Source organism: Hippocampus guttulatus, chromosome 14, assembly GCF_054856545.1.
Source record: "Hippocampus guttulatus isolate MCC_2025c chromosome 14, RoL_Hgut_1.0, whole genome shotgun sequence".
In the NCBI taxonomy this organism is placed as follows: Eukaryota; Metazoa; Chordata; class Actinopteri; order Syngnathiformes; family Syngnathidae; genus Hippocampus; species Hippocampus guttulatus.
Window position 1 is genome coordinate 1303566 of NC_141274.1, and position 19503 is coordinate 1323068.

Genomic DNA, 19503 nt, shown 5'->3' on the forward strand with positions numbered 1-19503 from the left:
TGTGACTGGCACAGTGTGGCAGTGCTCGGAAAGATCTCGCTGAAGTAAAAGTGAAGATAGTGGCTTTTTGTGATCGTTCCCCTCGCATCTTGACGCCTCGCTGTAATTGGGATCCTCTTGTCAGAGCTCACTTTGCTCGCGTCCCACTTCTGCACATTTATTTACCCGTCAAGCGATGCACTTTTGAGCACGCCCCTAAAATCACACTGGAAAGCGTTTGTCTCGACACATCAAACAGGCACACGAGGGTTTCGCCGCGGGTTGCCTCGGCAACTGCGACGAATGGACCGGGCGAGTAGGTGTGGAGTCGGCGGGGGTTTCGTGGGCCGCCTGCGAGCGGAGGCAGCGGATCGGCACGCGGCCGCGTGCTGCCGACCCGCTGACCTTGCTCCATCTGTTGGGAAATGAGGACTGCCCGCAACAATGCGCGATGGGAGCGCACACGTTCATGTGCTCTTTTGTGCCGGGGCGCCACAGCAGCTTGTGAAAACATCCCAGTCTGGGAGCAAGACACCCTTTCCAGACGAGAGTACCAACAAAACGACATTCTAACTAAAGCAATTACTCCTCCCCACCTGAGAGGTGGGCTAATTGAAGTCTCTGGTATGACTGTAATGTATCACCTACATCTCATATCCCCTACATGTGTGCTAGTATATACCCTAAGTGGAATACACTAGTACCGTGGTTGTCCAACTTTTTAGTAGTAGTACCACCCCAAAATAAAGAAATAAATAAAAGCTTTAGAAGTACCAGCATAAAGGCCAACATTATTAAGTGTTCAGCACAAGTGAGACGTTTTATTCCAAAAAGTGTATTCAATTCTATTGAAAGCCACTGAAAGCCAATCAGAAAATTTGGAACATTAAGACTATGTTAAATGAAATATGGACTTAATAATACAGTTTAATGGCAATGTCCATCCATTTTCTGATCGAGATACGAGATACGAGATTTCTGGTTCCAGCAAGACGGAGCAAGTTCTCACACCTCAAACCTGTCCCGAGATTGTCTGAAAGAGAATTTCGGAGGCCGAGTGATCAGTCTCAAGACTGATTTTGAGTGGGCACCCCACAGCCCGGAGCTAAGCCCCCCAGATTTTTTTCTTTGTGGCTATCTTAAGGACAGAGTCTACGCAGGGAAACCCAGAACCATCACGGAACTCAAGAAAGCCATCAGGGAGGAGATGAGAGCCATTACCGATTCAGTCTGTAAGGACGTCATGGACAACTTCGTGCTGCGCCTCAAGAAATGCACAGAGCTAAATGGAGGCCATCTAGAACATATGCTGTAGAACGGAGAAAAAAAGGCCAAAGACCCTAGTGTTTTGATGTGATGTTTTGAATACAATAAACTAGTTGTGGCCAAAGTTTCATTTCACTCGGACAAAACACTAAGGAACGGGGCCTAATTAGAGTTGGGGCCCGTTTTTTTTGGGTCACCCTGTATATATATAGACATTTATATATTTTTGTCTGTCCGTCGATCCGTCTGTCTTATCTAGAATTGTTTTTTTCCACCCAATTTTTGCACTTTGCACAAAGGTCAAACTGCTCTTTAGGTGACTGCTACTTTGCCTCCCAAGCCACATTTTGTCCCGATGCGATGGCTTCGCCAAGCCGATAATCCTCGAAATTCGTCATTTGAAATCCCAGAAAATAGCCCAAAAGCCTGTGCCAAGCGGAAATAGAATGTCACCTTTTAAACTGTGTTTATACAGATGGTGGTTTGCGGAGGACACAGGACTTTGCAGAGTGTAATCCTCCTTCTGTGAGTGGATGGCATGAAAAATGTATCAAACACATGCGGGCTCGCATTAAAGGTCAACGACCTTGTGGGTTTTACATGACAGCATATTCTGACCATAACGTACGCACAGTTCACCACCGTCTATTCAAAGGAAGTTTGGCACACCTAATCACATTTGGATGCCATTTATTATTCATATATATATATATCCATCCATCCATCCATCCATCTTCTACCGCTTATCCGGGGCCGGGTCGCGGGGGCAACAGCTTTAGCAGGGAAGCCCAGACTTCCCTCTCCCTAGCTACTTCTTCCAGCTCTCCCCGGGGGATCCCGAGGCGTTCCCAGGCCAGCTGGGTGACATAGTCACTCCAGCGTGTCCTGGGTCTTCCTCGGGGTCTCCTCCCGGTGGGACATGCCCGGAACACCTCACCAGGGAGGCGTTCAGGAGGCATCCGAATCAGATGCCCAAGCCACCTCATCTGGCTCCTCTCGATGTGGAGGAGAAGCGGCTCGACTCTGAGCCCCTCCCGGATGACCGAGCTTCTCACCTTATCTCTAAGGGAGAGCCCGGACACCCTGCGGAGAAAACTCATTTCGGCCGCTTGTATCCGGGATCTCGTTCTTTCGGTCACGACCCATAGCTCGTGACCATAGATGAGGGTTGGAACGTAGATCGACCGGTAAATTGAGAGCTTCGCCCTTTGGCTCAGCTCCTTCTTCACCACGACAGACCGATACAACGTCCGCATCACAGCAGACGCTGCACCGATCCGCCTGTCGATCTCTCGCTCCCTCCTGCCCTCACTCGTGAACAAGACCCCAAGATACTTAAACTCCTCCACTTGGGGCAAGATCTCTCCCCCGACCCGGAGGGGGCACTCCACCCTTTTCCGACTGAGGACCATGGTTTCAGATTTGGAGGTGCTGATTTTCATCCCAACCGCTTCACACTCAGCTGCGAAACGCTCCAGTGAGAGTTGGAGAGCCCCGTTTGAAGGAGCCAACAGCACCACATCATCTGCAAAAAGCAGGGATGCAATACTGAGGCCACCAAAACGGACGCCCTCAACGCTTCGGCTGCGCCTAGAAATTCTGTCCATAAAGATTATGAACAGAATCGGCGACAAAGGGCAGCCTTGGCGGAGTCCTACCCTCACTGGAAACGATTCCGACTTACTGCCGGCAATGCGAACCAAACTCTGACATCGGTGGTATAGTGACCGAATAGCCCGTATCAGGGGGTTCGGTACCCCATACCCACGAAGCACCCCCCACAGAACTCCCAGAGGGACACGGTCAAACGCCTTCTCCAAGTCCACAAAACACATGTAGACTGGTTGGGCGAATTCCCACATACCCTCGAGGACCCTGCTAAGGGTGTAGAGCTGGTCCACTGTTCCACGGCCGGGACGAAAACCACACTGCTCCTCCTCAATCTGAGGCTCGACTTCCTGACGGACCCTCCTCTCCAGCACCCCTGAATAGACCTTACCAGGGAGGCTGAGGAGTGTGATCCCTCTGTAGTTGGAACACACCCTCCGGTCCCCCTTTTTAAAAAGAGGGACTACCACCCCGGTCTGCCAATCCAGAGGCACTCTCCCCGTTGACCACGCGATGTTGCAGAGGCGTGTCAACCAGGACAGCCCCACAACATCCAGAGCCTTGAGGAACTCCGGGCGGATCTCATCCACCCCTGGGGCCCTGCCACCGAGGAGCTTTTTAACCACATCGGTGACTTCAACCACAGAGATAGGAGAGCCTACCTCAGGGTCCTCAGACTCTGCTTCCTCCAAGGAAGACGTGTTGGTGGAGTTGAGGAGGTCTTCGAAGTACTCTGCCCACCGGTTCACAACGTCCCGAGTCGAAGTCAGCAGTGCCCCATCCCCACTGTACACAGTGTTAGTGGTGCACTGCTTCCCCCTCCTGAGACGTCGGATGGTGGACCAGAATTTCCTCGAAGCCGTCCGGAAGTCGGCTTCCATGGCCTCACCGAACTCTTCCCACGCTCGGGTTTTTGCCTCGGCGACCACCGAAGCTGCGTTCCGCTTGGCCAGTCGATACCCGTCAGCTGCCTCTGGGGTCCCACAGGCCATAAAGGCTCGATAGGACTCCTTCTTCAGCTTGACGGCATCCCTTACTGCTGGTGTCCACCAGCGAGTACGAGGGTTGCCGCCACGACAGGCACCAACCACCTTACGGCCACAACTCAGATTGGCCGCCTCAACAATAGAGGCACGGAACATGGTCCACTCGGACTCAATGTCCCCCGTCTCCCCCGGAACATGGGAAAAGCTCTGTCGGAGGTGGGAGTTGAAACTCCTTCTGACAGGGGATTCTGCCAGACGCTCCCAACAAACCCTCACAATACGTTTGGGTCTGCCAGGACGGACCGGCATCTTCCCCCACCATCGGAGCCTACTCACCACCAGGTGGTGATCAGTTGACAGCTCCGCCCCTCTCTTCACCCGAGTGTCCAAAACATGCGGCCGCAAATCCGATGATACAACCACAAGGTCGATCATCGAACTACGGCCTAGGGTGTCCTGGTGCCAAGTGCACATATGGACACCCTTATGTTTGAACAAGGTGTTCGTTATGGACAATCCGTGGCGAGCACAGAAGTCCAATAACAAAACACCACTCGAGTTCTGATCGGGGGGGCCGTTCCTCCCAATCACGCCCCTCCAGGTCTCACTGTCATTGCCCACGTGAGCATTGAAGTCCCCCAGCAGAACAAGGGAGTCCCCAGCAGGAGTACTCTCCAGCACACCCTCCAAGGACTCCAAAAAGGGTGGGTATGCTGAGCTGCCGTTTGGTGCATATGCACAAACAACAGTCAGGACCCGTCCCCCCACCCGAAGGCGGAGGGAAGCAACCCTCTCGTCTACCGGTGTGAACCCCAATGTACAGGCACTGAGCCGGGGGGCAATGAGTATGCCCACACCTGCTCTGCGCCTCTCACCATGAGCAACTCCAGAGTGGAAGAGAGTCCAACCCCTCTCGAGAGAACTAGTACCAGAACCCAGGCTGTGTGTGGAGGCAAGTCCGACTATATCCAGTCGGAGCTTCTCTACCTCACACACCAGCTCGGGCTCCTTCCCTGCCAGAGAGGTGACATTCCATGTCCCAAGAGCTAGCTTCTGCAGCCGAGGATCGGACCGCCAGGGTCCCCGCCTTTGGCTGCCGCCCAGCTCGCATTGCACCCGACCCCTTTGACCCCTCCCACGGGTGGTGAGACCATGAGAAGTATATATATATATATATATACAGTATATATTGCATAGAGTAGCAACTGTCTAAATAGCAAACAACTCGCATTCATTTGCTGCTTCCCTTCAGTGGTGAGTCGCTTCAGCCATTTTGTTCATCGCATCCAGCGAAAAATGCCGCTGAACAGAGATCCCACCGAGGATACGGAGTGCGTGGGCCACTACCCCACTGATGAGCTTCTTATGTCATATCCGTCTTGCAGCCTCACTCCTCGCGCACACACTGGTACCAGAAAGTCCATAGCGAGTGCAGGCTGTGTTTTTTTTTAATGCTTTTTTGTAAGTAATTGTGAGATTTAAATAAATATTTTTCACGTCTCATAACGGAGTTCACAAATACTTTTACTTTAAGGATACCCTGTACTAACCGCTCTACTTAATTTTTTTTTATCTTATACAATATTTTAATCCTTGCATTTGGGGTACTTAGAATGCAAACAAAGACGAACATCTGCAAATGGCTGCATGTTGCAATTGATTTCGCCTACACCAACAGTGACTCCCCTTGGTGGTGCTCTGTTACTACATTAAGACATTGTGCACCCCCCCCCCCCCACCCCTCCTCCTTAATTTCTTTAAAACACTTCCGAGGTAATTTACTTAACACATCTGTGACATGCTTTCATCATAATGCTCCTAGTATCAAGAAATATAGCATACCCTACACACCTTATCTTTGTCTGGCTGAAAGTAGGCCTCTTAGATCCAGATTACTGCAACTGTATGTAAGTCAGGCTTTTGTTTCCATGATGATGGAATGGAGGTACAGAGCCCTGACAACGGTATATTCTATGCCTCAGCCCTGAGCAGGGTGAAAAAAATAGAGCGCCCGTAAAGAGGAGGCACCACACTATACTTTGTATGTGTGGCACATGGATAGACAGACCACCAAACAAATCCCCCACCACCATCACCTCCACCATTGATACCTCCACAGAACAATACCATATTTCAACTCAGTCAGAAGCTAATGCAGTGAGCTAATACTGATCCGTGCATCCAACAAAGCTCAATGCAGCTGTGGTTACCTTTTGCCTTTGACATGGAAGTAACACACACATCTGTAATGTCAACCCCAGCCGTCTTCGGGCAGTAGTTAGGGTTCACCCTGAAGCGGTTGCCAGCCCATCGCAAGGCACACAGAGACGAACAACCATCCGCACTCACACTCACACCTAGGAACGATTTTGAGTGTTCCATTAACCTGCCACCAATGTTGGAGGAAACCTGATTACCCGGAGAAAATCCACGCAGGCACAGAGAGAACATGCAAACTCCTCAAAGGGAGTCCGGAGCTGGAGTCGAACCCGGTAACACTGCACTGTGAGGTCGACACGCTAACCACTGGACCGCCGGGATGCCTATCGTCTTTCATCGTTACAGTAATAGTTATGAATTAAGGCTTAGGTTCACTAACATTTTTATTTTCCCGACACCTCTTAGTTACAATACTGTATACAATACATGATAAAATCCAAATTGCTTTTATCGGTCAAACTGAAAAGCAAAAAAGGAAAATATGTCAAAAACCTTATGTGATTGAAAAAAATGTTAAGACATTTTGGATATGAGTGTCAAAAATAAACACGAAGCTGATTTAAATTTGCTGTTGACCAGTGTTATTATGTAAATTAGCCCGGATAGGGAAATGACACAAGATTTACTTGGTTGTTTTGAATTTCAACTTGATGTGTGGGCCGGCACTTCAAAGAGCCAAATTCTTTGTGTATGAGTCGTAAGAAATTCACTTGTCCGCATGTCACTTTTACGAGTGAAACACATTACATAATTCAAAATTTGCTATGACTGGGATACAGTACATGGAGTATCTGTTGTGTTGACCTTGTTTTTATGTGGTACACACGCACGGGGCTTATGTCTGGATTTGCTCAAATCCACTTTTCGTTTATCGCGGAGAGACGGCGCTCGCCGGTTGGCTAAAGTCAGATTAGCCGTTTGTTTACATTCTGCAGCTGGCTGCGCTGCAGCGGCTTCGTGCAGGTGCCATCGCGGTTCCCTCGTTCGGTATCAAGTTAGGTGGGCGTCCTCATCAGGGGCCATTTTAGTACACTGAGGGTCATACGGTTTGAATGATGTTTATTAAACAAATGTTTTTTTTTTGAGGTATCGTTTTTTACTCATGCTTTAAAAGTTGTGCGGGGGGGGGGGGGGGTTCATCGAAGTTCCTCTGACGTTTTATTTGTTGGTAGAATTGTGTCGGAGGTCAAATTATATGCGGCATATAAACCACAAACCATAAACTGCCTTGCTCATGCTTGCTCTGTCGTCTGTTCATGCTATCCAACAAGAAGTACCAGTCAACTGCCATTGACTGGCAGCCTGTCTTGACAATGAACAGCTGCGAAGTGAAAATCATTTCAGCTCATAAAGCATCATCCACACGTCATCAAGCTGAATGAGAAAAGAACAAGACGTGCAAAGCTTTCTTCGATGCAAAAGCTACCTGATTTTTTTAAAAAATCGAAATTATGAAACATTCTGTTTGGATGAAAATTTTTTTTAGTCAATCAAATAATTCCATTAGTATTTTTTCATAATGTTGATGACTTAAGTAATAATCTACAAAGTACAATTCAGGAAACTATGTGCCCTGTCTAAATCGAAAAAATATGCCACCATACATGTGTTCGGTATCGGTCTCGGCTGATCTCACTCATGGATGATCGGCATCAGCAGCATAAAACCCCGATCGGAACAGCCCTAAGATGAAGTTGTATAAAACTAATTAAATGCATGCACGAATAGAAAAAAAGAAATGTAGGCATAAATAGAGATACATGTAATTAATCATTTTGGCTAACGTTATCCCACTCCAGCAGACACGAATACAAAAAAATGGTCCCTGACAAACATACTGAGAAGTGTTTCTCATACTGTAATTTGGATGACCAGTGACTTTGTGTAACTATGAAACGAAATGATGCTAAAACCACAGTAAGCAACAGATTTGAGTACCACCATGATCATTTTTCCACTGCAGTCCGTTCGCGTTAGCAGGTGTCCCTAATGCTGTGTCCATTGTGCGTGAAGGCGGCATAAGAATTCGGATACGGAATGTGTGCGCTTCTCCTGGCTGGAGATCCATGGCAGTGTGACTCATTGTTGACCCGTAAGGGTTGGTGGATTGCAGAGTGCGGGCCATCTATTTACATGTGAAGATGTAATTAACAATTCCTCTCCCACATTTTGTACAAGTCAAAGGGGGAGTTTACTCGCGGACATGTCCCCCGCAGCTCCTGGGCCATTCCAAATCCGCGCTTGTCAAGGAAGCGGGGAGCTGCGGCCAAATCCCGAGAGCGGCCGCTTATCTGTCAAGTGATTCTCTAGCAAACATGTATTTATCTCTTTTACACCACACTACACGGGAAGTTAATGTGCCGTTGGAGCAGCAGGAAATTACCATCCAGATATCCAGCCCAGTGTATTCCGACCGGCCTGACTCATTGCCAGACAGCCAACGCGTGAGGCCTGAACATCATCATTGACGTAATGATACCTTTGCAACATTGATGGTTTATATTACACCACAATATTCACATAGGAAATATTTTATTTCATGCAACAGCGCCATGGATCTGTTTTCAGTTTTCATTAATTCTGATCAGCCATCATCCATTTATGCATTAATTCGTTGCGTTGGCCGCTAGGCTGGAGTCTCGTCCCATGTGCTTTTGGGCAGTACACAGGGTACACCATGGACTGGATAATTTTAAGTCTTTAGTGAGCCTAACATGCATGTTTTTGGAATGTGGGAGGAAGCCAGAGTGCCCGGGGGGGAAAAAAAACAGACTAGCACAGAGTAAACATGTAAACGTCACACTGAAAATCAATACCCCAAACCTCAGAACAGCGAGGCAAACCCAGTCATAGAATCACTTTTACACAGTGCTGCCTGCCATTCATTAATTATGCTCAAATTATGTTTTGCATTTGCACGTAATCTAACCAGAATAAGCATCATCTAATACCGGGGTGGGCAATCTCTGGGCCGTGGGCCATGTTCAGTCCATGGGAGCATTTGATTCAAGCCGCCATGTAATTTAAATATTACATACAGAGTACCACAACTTGATAATGCAATTTTGCCTGATATTAATGATGGGGGGGGGGGGGTATATATATTACATACACACACACGAACGTCTTTTCATATGAAATTTTCAAGTTACAAAACGTCTCAACAGGAAAATATTGCCTCTTGTTAGAAAATAAATTTCAAGATAAGAAAGGTAAAAATACAGTATGGCCTCCTAGTCGCAGCTCTGAGTTTCCTGAACGCAACATAGTTATAGTGTCATGTTTTGGTTTGTGACCAACAGGTGGCACTGTAGGGCTCTCCCTGTAGCTGCACACCTGTTGGTCGTTATGTAATTAGCTGTATAAAAGGACTCCCACCCAACCACTCATGGTCGGGTCATTGTTTGTTTGTTTCTTTGCTGATGTCATGTTTGTTTGTTCTGTCATATTTCGGTCATGTTTCTGTTACTCTTAGTTTTGAGCTTCTGCCATGGTTTTTGTTTGATACTTTGGACTTTGTTTTGGATTTCGATTTCTCAGTTTTAATACAATTTGTCAAGTACACCCTGCTCCTCCCTCTTGCCTGCTTTTTGGGGTCCTTCACCACCTCGCAAACGTGACATATAGCTGCTGTGCCATTGGCTATGACCGAGCATCATCCTGGCATCCCTTTGGCTAAGAGGGACTTCTGCAATATATGTCGATGTGTGTAGATAAATAGATAGATCTGCGTCTAGGCAGCGTCCTCGCCATTCGCCCCTGCGAGCCGTGAGGTGTTCTTTTCAAAACAGCAGGCAAAAACTACTTGTGAGAGAGAGCATGGACTCAAGAGGGCAAAACACGATGAGGATGCAGTTCAAAGTTAAATGACCATCATTTTTATTCTTGACTCTATTCTTTGTTTTTTTTTTTAACATTATGCACATATCTCATTTCTTGTGCGATAATCTAATTGTAACATATATTTGTTATTTATTTTGATGCATTATTCTGCTTTATAAAACATAAATCATTTTCTTGTGAAGAAATTTCTTCCAGAACCAATTAATTTCGGAAGTAGAGGTATCACTGTGTGCGACTTTCTTGCCTGAAATTATCAGTGTCGTAGGATCTGAGCATTTCTTTCTGAGCATCGCTGCGTCCCTGCTAAAAACAATTCACTATTGTAAAGAGCCCCAAAACATTAAATCCATGATGTAGGGCAAGCGGGATGAATTCGCGGTTAGCACATTTGCCTCGTGGTCGGGGGGTTCTGGGTAAGAATCCGGCTTCTTCCCATGCACACGTGTACACGTTCCTCCCTCCACATACACTGAAGAATCTCAGATGTCCTTAGTTATTAATGTGAGTGTGAACTCTTACATGTTCTGTGATTGGCTGGCAACCAATGCAGAGTGTATCCCGTTACTTGGCTAAAGTCAACAAGGATAGGCTACAGCCCACCCGTGACCCTGTAAAGCAGCGTTGTAGACAATGGATGCCAAACATGCTCATTCATTCCACTCCTGCGCCTTTTCCCGCTAAACTGCAGGGTTGGCTTCCCTCGTCTATATTCGACTGGGACGTCATAATATATAATTGCGGTCAAGGTTTTCTGGCCGCATGCTCAGCCAACCAAAGGTTCAGCGGTGGGGTTGGCCCTGCTCATCCAAGACCTACGCACAAGGCAGGATGTTTGTTTTTGAAGCCTCTATAGCCCAGGGACCCACCCGCTCGGTTGTTGGCGCTAACCACCTCATCGGTCTTTTTTTTTCTTGTTTTTTGCATTTTATAAGACATAAGGGGGCACCTGTACAACTATGCCTTGATGCAGTTTCATGTCAAACTGAAGACATCATATGGATGTCGGCCAATGATACATAATAATCAAAGTTCGCTTGATTATTTCATGGTGTTTTTTGTCATGAATGCGCATATTCTGCAGGGGACTCTTTGCACACTGAAATCGGAAAAAGAAACACGTAAAACCTGCCGCGTCTTATGCCTTGCTTTGTTTTCACTGATTACATTTGTTGCAATGGTTCGTGTTCAATTTCGACTTTGTAGTTGCCGTCAGTGGCTTGAAAAGCGAGGCTTTGCCAAGGCGCCGTGTTTCTGACGGCGTTTCATCATAAAAGAAAAATCAAATCACATCGCATCACGTCAGACGGCAAGTCGCTTGTTGTTGTTGTACTGTAGTGTTAAGGGGTTTTAGATTTCAGAATCCTCATGCTTCTTTGCTTTTGCTTCTTACTCAAAAACATCTCAGCCAGAAACGTACGGCGATGAAAAGCCAACGTTGCAATCCAAAACTCTTGTATTGGAGCTCAAAGCTGTCCCTAATAAAGTGGCCAGTGGCCAGCTTGCTCTCGGCTGCGCCTTCTTTGATTTCAGGCCCTGATTGTCATTCGGACGGCGTGGGGCGTAGCTATCGCATGCACTCAAAGATGTTCACTTTTTAAATGTCTTTTTTCACTGAGCCCCTGACTACCATCTGCCCTTATTGTCATTCATGCAATCTTGATCAGCCCGTCCGAATGGAGCAGAGCTGCTCTCTACACACACACACACACACCCACGCATGCACACAAAGGAGGCTTCAGTGACCACAGAGAAAGCGTGACGGACGTCTGCTGTCCTGCAGCTGTCACTGTAGTGTCACTGACCAGCCTGGACATCTCTCACACACACGCGCACACACAGCATAAAACAGCACTCACTTTGCAGTTTTACCTTTTGAGTCCTGAAACGCTTCCCCTGCCTTCGCAGCGGGCAAAGAAGCACATTCTCATTGTGGTTGTGTCGGGTCTAAGTTGGCAGCGTGCCGGACTATGGCACAGCTACAAATAGCCCGTGACACTACAGCAGCCGAGTGGCTTGCAGCCACGTGAGTGCAAACCACAGTGGAAGGTCCAAAGGCGCACGCAATCCGTTGCACCGACATCTGCTTTCAAGAGAATCTACAGTAATTAAAAGTGAGGTCCAGGTGCATTGGTATAATTTTAAACATTAACGGTGTGTTACGATTCATCTCAAGTGAAAGTCGTGTTTAAAACTAAACATAATAGAGAGCAGTACCATGGCCAAATGCAGAATGCGGGTTGGTTTTGCACCTGTTGCGGCCGCAAATCCTTACTGGCTGAGACTAGCTGCATCCTCTCTAAGCCAGGGGTCCCCAACTCCCGGTCCGCGGACCCGGACCGGTCCCGGTCCGCAGGGCATTTGGTACCAGGCCGCACAGAAAGAACTTGCCTTAATTCCGTTTTATTTATTTCGAAATACGAAATATGTTTTATTTTGAAAAATTACCGGATTCTCCGTTACATCCGTCTCTGTTACGCTTGACATGCGTCAAACCACGCTTCTGCGTCACGTGACTGATTACGCAAAAAAAAGAAAATAATTAAAAAAATTAGTAAAAAAACTGCTGGAGATTGCAAATGATGGCGGCCTTAAAAGGACGTTCGAGACAACTGGATTCAAGTTATGACTGAATATTCTGAGATCGCCACAATAGCACTGTTGCTATTTCCGACATGCTACCTGTGTGAGGCGGGGTTTTTCTGCAGCAATGGCGACTAAAACAAAATTACGAAGTAGACTGGACATAAAACACACACTTGAGGTGTCATTGTCTCCTATTACCACGAGATGGGACCGTCTGGTTGCAGAAAATCAAGCTCGGGGCTGTGGTGAGTCGTCATTTTCATCCACTTTAAATTTGCATTGTATCGTATTTTGAATGCATTAAACATTACCATCGCGATCAGAGTGTTGCGGCCAGATTATACGCTCCTCGTGTTTATTGTTATTATATTTCGAAAACGCCAGTTTTCGTGCAGCTCATAGCATATTATTTTGTTGTATTATTTCCGCCACACCTTAAATGCCGGTCCCTGAAAATATTGTCTGATATAAACCGGTCCGTGGGGCAAAAAAGGTTGGGGACCCCTGCTCTAAGCTAGCTAACGGCTAGCCCTCGTCATTAATATTTTTTCCTATTTCGTGAGTTAATGTTCAGCCTGAAATGTACATCTCAAATCATGTTTGTAACCATATTTTTGTGGCGTGAGGGGTACTATAAAAGAGAAAGAACTCAAATCCCTTCCATAAAACATGAACCGGAATAGAAACTTATGGTTCAGTTCCAAGTAAGCCAAAGGGTGAAATGTTGCCCCATTCCTTGAATTGGTAGAAAGACACCACCCTCTAGTGGCCGAATATAAAACTAAAACTTGAAAGCCCGTGGTCCGAATTGAAAACCTGACATGATCAAATAGAATCATTTTAAGATCCAAAATTGCATTTTCAATGCTTTTCAATGGAACATATTTTGTGTATGTATCTACGAGGCATTTCACTTATGTCCATTTCAACACAGACCAAATGGCTTGAAAATAAAACTAACTGAAGTTTAATTATGTCTTCCCGTTTTATCACAAGATTTTTTATGGCATCATTTTGTATTTTGATCACGAGTGACAAACTCGCGACCCGGGGGGCCAGATCCAACTGGCAACATAATTGAATGCGGCCGACGTAAGCAAATCATGTACGTTCAACTTGATGCTTGTTGCTAAAAATACCAACATTGAAAATTGCCTTCAACGTTTTGCATCAATTTGTTGTTTATGTGTAAAAATATGAAGGGAACACAGTCATGATGGCACTCTGAGGGATACCATTATGACAATCTGCTCACTGAGCTGAAGTCCATGTGCAGCAGTCATGCAAGATAGATGATGTTTCAACCTCCACTTATGTGACTTTGAGACATATTTTTCTCCAAAATGGCAGTTGAAGTCTAATTCCACCCCTGGAGATGTCTTGGCAAAAAGTACCAACATTTCCTCCAGATCAGGCTGTAAATTGGGGTGGTGGGGGTTCTTCCCCTGGATTCTAATAGTCTCATTCTTGTTCTTGTGTGTGTGTGTGTGTGCGTGTGTGCCCGCGCATATGCGACCGCAGCTATTTATCATGCAGGATTACGTAACAGAGGCTCACATAATAGAATCTTCCTCCAGCTAGAAGGTTGTGGGTGCAGATGAGTGTGGCGCATCAGAAAAGCTTCTGAACTGGCCTTTATCTGTAATGGTCTCGGTTTTTAAAGAGCAGGTCCCTTCTCTGGATGAAAAATGATGTAGTGGTCTACAAGAGCGAGAAGTGGAGCGGAGGTTTGTCTAGGTCAGGAGTGCTCAATTAAAAACCAAAGAGGTCCACTGCAAGCAGAGAAACACCAAGCATCATGTATAATTCAACCCTAAATATTGCCTGTTCACTAAAATACAATTCTGTAGTATTCCAATATTATTTGATCATTCTGCCACTCAATTAGAAAGAGTAATTTAGATTGAGTTAAAAAAAATTCAAACAGTCCATGATATTTTTTTCCAAATTAAAAGACTACTGTATCCCAAAGTATGCCAGTAACTCTACTGTAAATCCGCCCCAAAAAAGTAGGTTAAAATGAAACTCCTGTATGTGCAGGTTAAAAATCCCCCGCAAATGGCACCGGTTAAATAAAATAAAGACTTCCACATCCATATTTCCTCAAAAGATTAAAACACTTCAACACAATCTCCACAATTGGAAATAATTGTAGCATAGAGCTCCAAAAAGTTGGACAGTTTAAGCCTTAATTCATCCAGAGGTTCTGCTCGTGAAAGAATTTGTGATCGTTAAAACAATCTAATAACGGCAATGCATTGCTGCAAATATTTTTATTGTTTCCGAGTAGCTCTGAAATCCGTTTCTCAGCTCATTATATCGCCTGTGGCAATGTGGGTGCTCAAGAGAGTGTGGATGAGTCTCTGCTTGGTGTGTGCGTTAGTGGTTGGCAGTGTCGGGGAGTGGATCAATGGCTGCAAACTTTACATGCAGAGCAGCCATATGAGGTTGTGGCACTTGAAATCTCAATGAGGTGCTAATGTTGAATAATAATAATGCAACTCTTCTCACACCCTCTGCATACCACGCAGTTAATGTGCAGTGAATTCAGGAGTTAAACCACCAGAAAGTGTCATCTATATTGATGTTTTGGTTCTTGCTCATTAAATGGCCATTTAGTGCGATTCAATGGGGGTTTTTTTCTTCCACTGAGAGAAGTACATTGGAGGTGCTCGTCGCGCATAAAATAATATGACATCACATCACTGAAATTGAGCGAATCCTTTGTGGAAAAGCCTCACTTTATAATGATATTACTCGCCATTCATGTGTAAAAAGCAGTTGAGCATTCTTAATAGTGAACCCGACATTCAAGCTTAACTTTGATAGTCAGGAACCTGGAGTCTTACAAAGTCTGTAATGTCAAGTTGTTGTTTTTTAAAATGTTCTGTTGGAAGAGGGAATAAAAAAAGCCAAAGAAGAAGAAAAACACAATTGTCCAGTTCCCTCATATTTGCTAAACTGAGCTGTTCCTATGGACACCGGAACATCCATCCATCCATTTTCCGAATCGCTTGACCCCCCCCCCCCCCCCCCCCCCCCCAAGGGTCACGGGCATGCCGGAGCCTATCCCAGCTGTCTTCTGGCAGCAAGCGGGGTACAACCTGATCTGGTTGCCAGCCACAAAACACAAACAGACAAACAACCATCCGCGCTCACAATCACACCTAGGGGCAATTGAGAGCATTCAATCAACCTACCATGCATGCTTTTGGAATGTGGGAGGAAAACAGATTGCTTTAGAAAACCCACACAGGCACTAGGACAAAGAGTGTCACAAAAGTGAGAAAATATGATGGAGATAATTTAGAAGTAGAAGCGATGATGTAATGCATCCAATAATACATGATTGGATGCACGCACACACTACTAAATACTACTACTACTAAATAGCATGCACACAGTTTTGTAAAGTTTGCCAAATTACAGAAGAAAAGGATTGTTAAGATAGCTGATGTTCCATTAATGCAAAAATTATTAACATAAAAGTCACTGTTGTGCATAAAATATATTTTCATAAAAAGCACGTTTTATGTAAATTTTCGAAAATTCCAAACAAATAATTTTTTATGCCACAAGTAATTTAAAAAACATTAAATAAAGCATGAATAAAATACTTTCTATTTCTTAAATTTGACAAAGTAATCATTTTCCCAAAGTGAGATCCTGATGAGCATCACACCCGGAAATGTGATGTCACTTTAAAACAACAATTGCGGGGGTCTCTCTGGAAAGTGTACAAATCCAGTCAGAAATCTAAAACTTACTTATCTGAGGAGACCCAGGATTTCGAAGAGTTGTAGGAAGAGAAAGTTGTTGGCTAGGTGTATATTGGACTATATATGTAAGAGCCAGATGCACAGGATGCGGAAAATGTTGTGTCTGAATGGCCGGACATGGAGTGGAGATGGGACCCATCGGGATTGGAAGAACGGTAAACCATACAGGCTTGCTGTTATTAGCCCAGCGTTATTGTTTGCAATTCAATGCTGTGCCGTGCTGTAAATAGCTCACGATGGGATTGTCTACTTGGTCCGCTCGCACTGAGAGCACACGTCATAGTGGGTTGGTGTCCCACATTGTCATTGCTAAGGTAATTCTGTTGCGTTGTCGGCCGCTCTGCACGTTATAGTGGCAGTGTTGTTAGTTGTAAACCATTCCAGAGGATTTCATCCATGCACTCATATGATTTGTTTTCGTACAGGATTGCATCCATGTACACGTATGATACTTTGAATCGAATGTTTACATAAACAACAGCCAGAGTTATTCATTGATTAGCGCACCTACCTTTTTTGCAAATCCTGTTGAGTTCAACCAGTAGCATAGCATCATCAAAGAGCGCAAGCCATTTTCAAAACTCGAGATTTGTTGATCATTTGTAAAAATAACACCCACGCGTGTGGGCCGGACAGTCGTAGATTGCAGAAAAAATATGAAATTTACCAAATTGTGACACCAGCGATATACTTTGCATAACTTTCTCATTCTCCTTTTACAAGACGGGCTAAATTTAGCTCCTCCCCGACATACAAAAATCTTTAGAACCGTCACGATGTATCACTTCATCATACACGTTCAGACTTGGATACAAATTCATGTTATGTCGTCACTCTCCGAAAGGAACACATTGGCAAATCGGGCACCCCCACCCCCTTCTTTTAATTTGCCATTTCATCATTTCTAATGAGGCTTGACTTCCTGCTCATTTGTATTGCTCATCAAGTCATTTTGAAGAAGCCACTGTCATCTCCAACATCCGCTTTTAAAACCGTGCTGACGTTGATGAACGACGCTGTCATGAAGAAGGATGCAGTTGCTTGCCCTGGCCTCTCTGACCACCCCACCATCCGTCGATTTAGTTGCAAATAATCTCTTCCGATTGACTCGCTCTAATCTAACGTAGCAGTGCAGCGGTGTGACCTTTTGTGCTGTGCACCAAGCATGATTTTATATTCTCTCTCTCTCTCTCTCTCTCTCTCTCTCTCTCTCTCTCTCTCTCTCTCTCTCTCTCTCTCTCTCTCTCTCTCTCTCTCTATATATATATATATATTTATATACGGTGGAGAAATATTTTGAGCATGTGGCGTCTGCACCACGTTTACCCGTCTGCTGCTTCTCTGTATTTTTCCGGCATGCCAAATTGCTTGCGCCTAATTTAGTCAATGCCATTTAGTGTGAAGTGAAGCTAAATGTCAGTCACCTGCGGAACTAATGCTCCACCGAAGCTATTTCACTGGAGGATCATTTGAGAGTCGCATCTGTCACAGGCAGGCCAGTCCAAAAAAAAAAATTAAAAAATAATCGTCCCCCGTTTAATTGGGGGTGCGTCACCGTTATGCACCGATTGCGTAACCGGGCTGCCGTGCAGGGAGCGGTATTGAATGTTTTATTTTGTCAACACGAGGCGAATGTGTGTTGCGTACGAGTGGGCGGCATGCAGCAAAGAGTGACAGTGTTTTCTGCGGACTTCTTTGCAGTGGTAATACAAAAAAAGACTGTGCTTTCAGCTGCGATGGTTGTTGTCTCAGCATGAGCACGCGGCACAGGAACACAGACAAAAGGAAATTTCACGGAAGCTTGTGCCATAATGCCATGCTATTCTGGGCCCTTCGAAGAAACAGAGACTGTTTACGAATGCCGCTGGCCAGCTTTGGCTGTGTCTGTCACTTTTTCACTTCAAAAATGTACTTCTGAAAATAAAAATCATAAAGACCCTGTTAAGGGATCTCATGGTTATGTTTCCAAGTACATCAAAAATGGTTGAAGTGCTGAAAACACATGCAAAGAACAACGATTTGCACCACGTGTTCCAAATTATTATGCAAATTATGATTTTCCCGATCGTCTAATGACACTCAACATAATTTTGACGATTTCGTTCCACTCACATGAGTATGAGTAGTGGATGGGATCCCATTAGGTTGTGTAGGTGTGCCAAATCAGTCGGTCGATTCAATGTCAGTCCTGTGTTCTTCTATCGTAGTCAGGTTTGTGGCCGCCACAAAAAAGGACAAAATCTGACTGCAACAGACAGTAAGGACTCCGGAAAAAAATTATTGGCACCACAAAGACAAAGGCATGGAAAATCCTACTGCTGATGAATGTTAATTACTGTATAAGGTTTTATAATGACAGATTTAAGTGAATATGTGTACTGCTGTTGTCTTTGTCTCAAATATGTCAAGTATAATCACTGTTTATGCATTTTAAACATGCTAGTACCCACTTACACTTACACAAAAATTCCTATGGGGGGAGCAAACCCTCCTTTGTGTTTTTTCACTGATCGCGACCACCCGGTCCCCATTAACCGCGTGTGTGGGATCACTACATTGTTTTGGATCGGATCACTTTATCTCTGCCCGATACGCTGCACGTTGTTGCACAGCTGTCATTGGGTGGTACCACTGCACAATGGTCTTTCGATACTATATGTCATGTCTTTGTTGATCGTAGTTACTTGTTATTGCATTACTCGTGTAGCCTATACTACCGGAGACAAATTCTTTGTGTTCTACATACTTGGCCAATAAAGATGATTCTGATTCTGATGAACAATTGGAAAGTCACAATTGTTTGGCAGCAAAAAGCTAATTTGATCGTGTTTAAATGTATGTAAAAAAAAAAAAAAAGAAAAAAAGTTTTCATTGGTTGTTTAGTACATGGAGAATACTGCCATTCAGATCATATTAAAAGCTTACAACATACATCTAGAGGGATTTGGTGTCTCAATACCCTAGGGCTGTCACAAATTAATCTTTTTGGAATTGATCATCCCATCGATTATTTCATCGATGACTCGGGGAGTCTAGAATTTAGAAAAAGATGACACTTTACTGCCCATTTAAATAGTGATCAGGCTAACTGTGGTGAGGCTTTAGCCTGTTCGGCGTGAGCTGCGTTACTTTCTACGTGTCTCGGAGGCATTTCAGTCAATGGCCATGACTCACACTGGCATCATTTGAAAAATGAATACAATACAGTTCAGTATAGTGAAGTGTGGAGTCTAAAAACA

General features: G+C 45.1%; 1 long non-coding RNA gene across 2 annotated transcripts in view; it reads right to left on the reverse strand.

Annotated features, from left to right (window-relative positions):
* The window catches only part of LOC147194409 (uncharacterized), a 52455-nt gene that overhangs the window by 30461 nt on the left and 2491 nt on the right, over positions 1-19503 (reverse strand). The gene's annotated exons all lie outside the window — the stretch shown is intronic.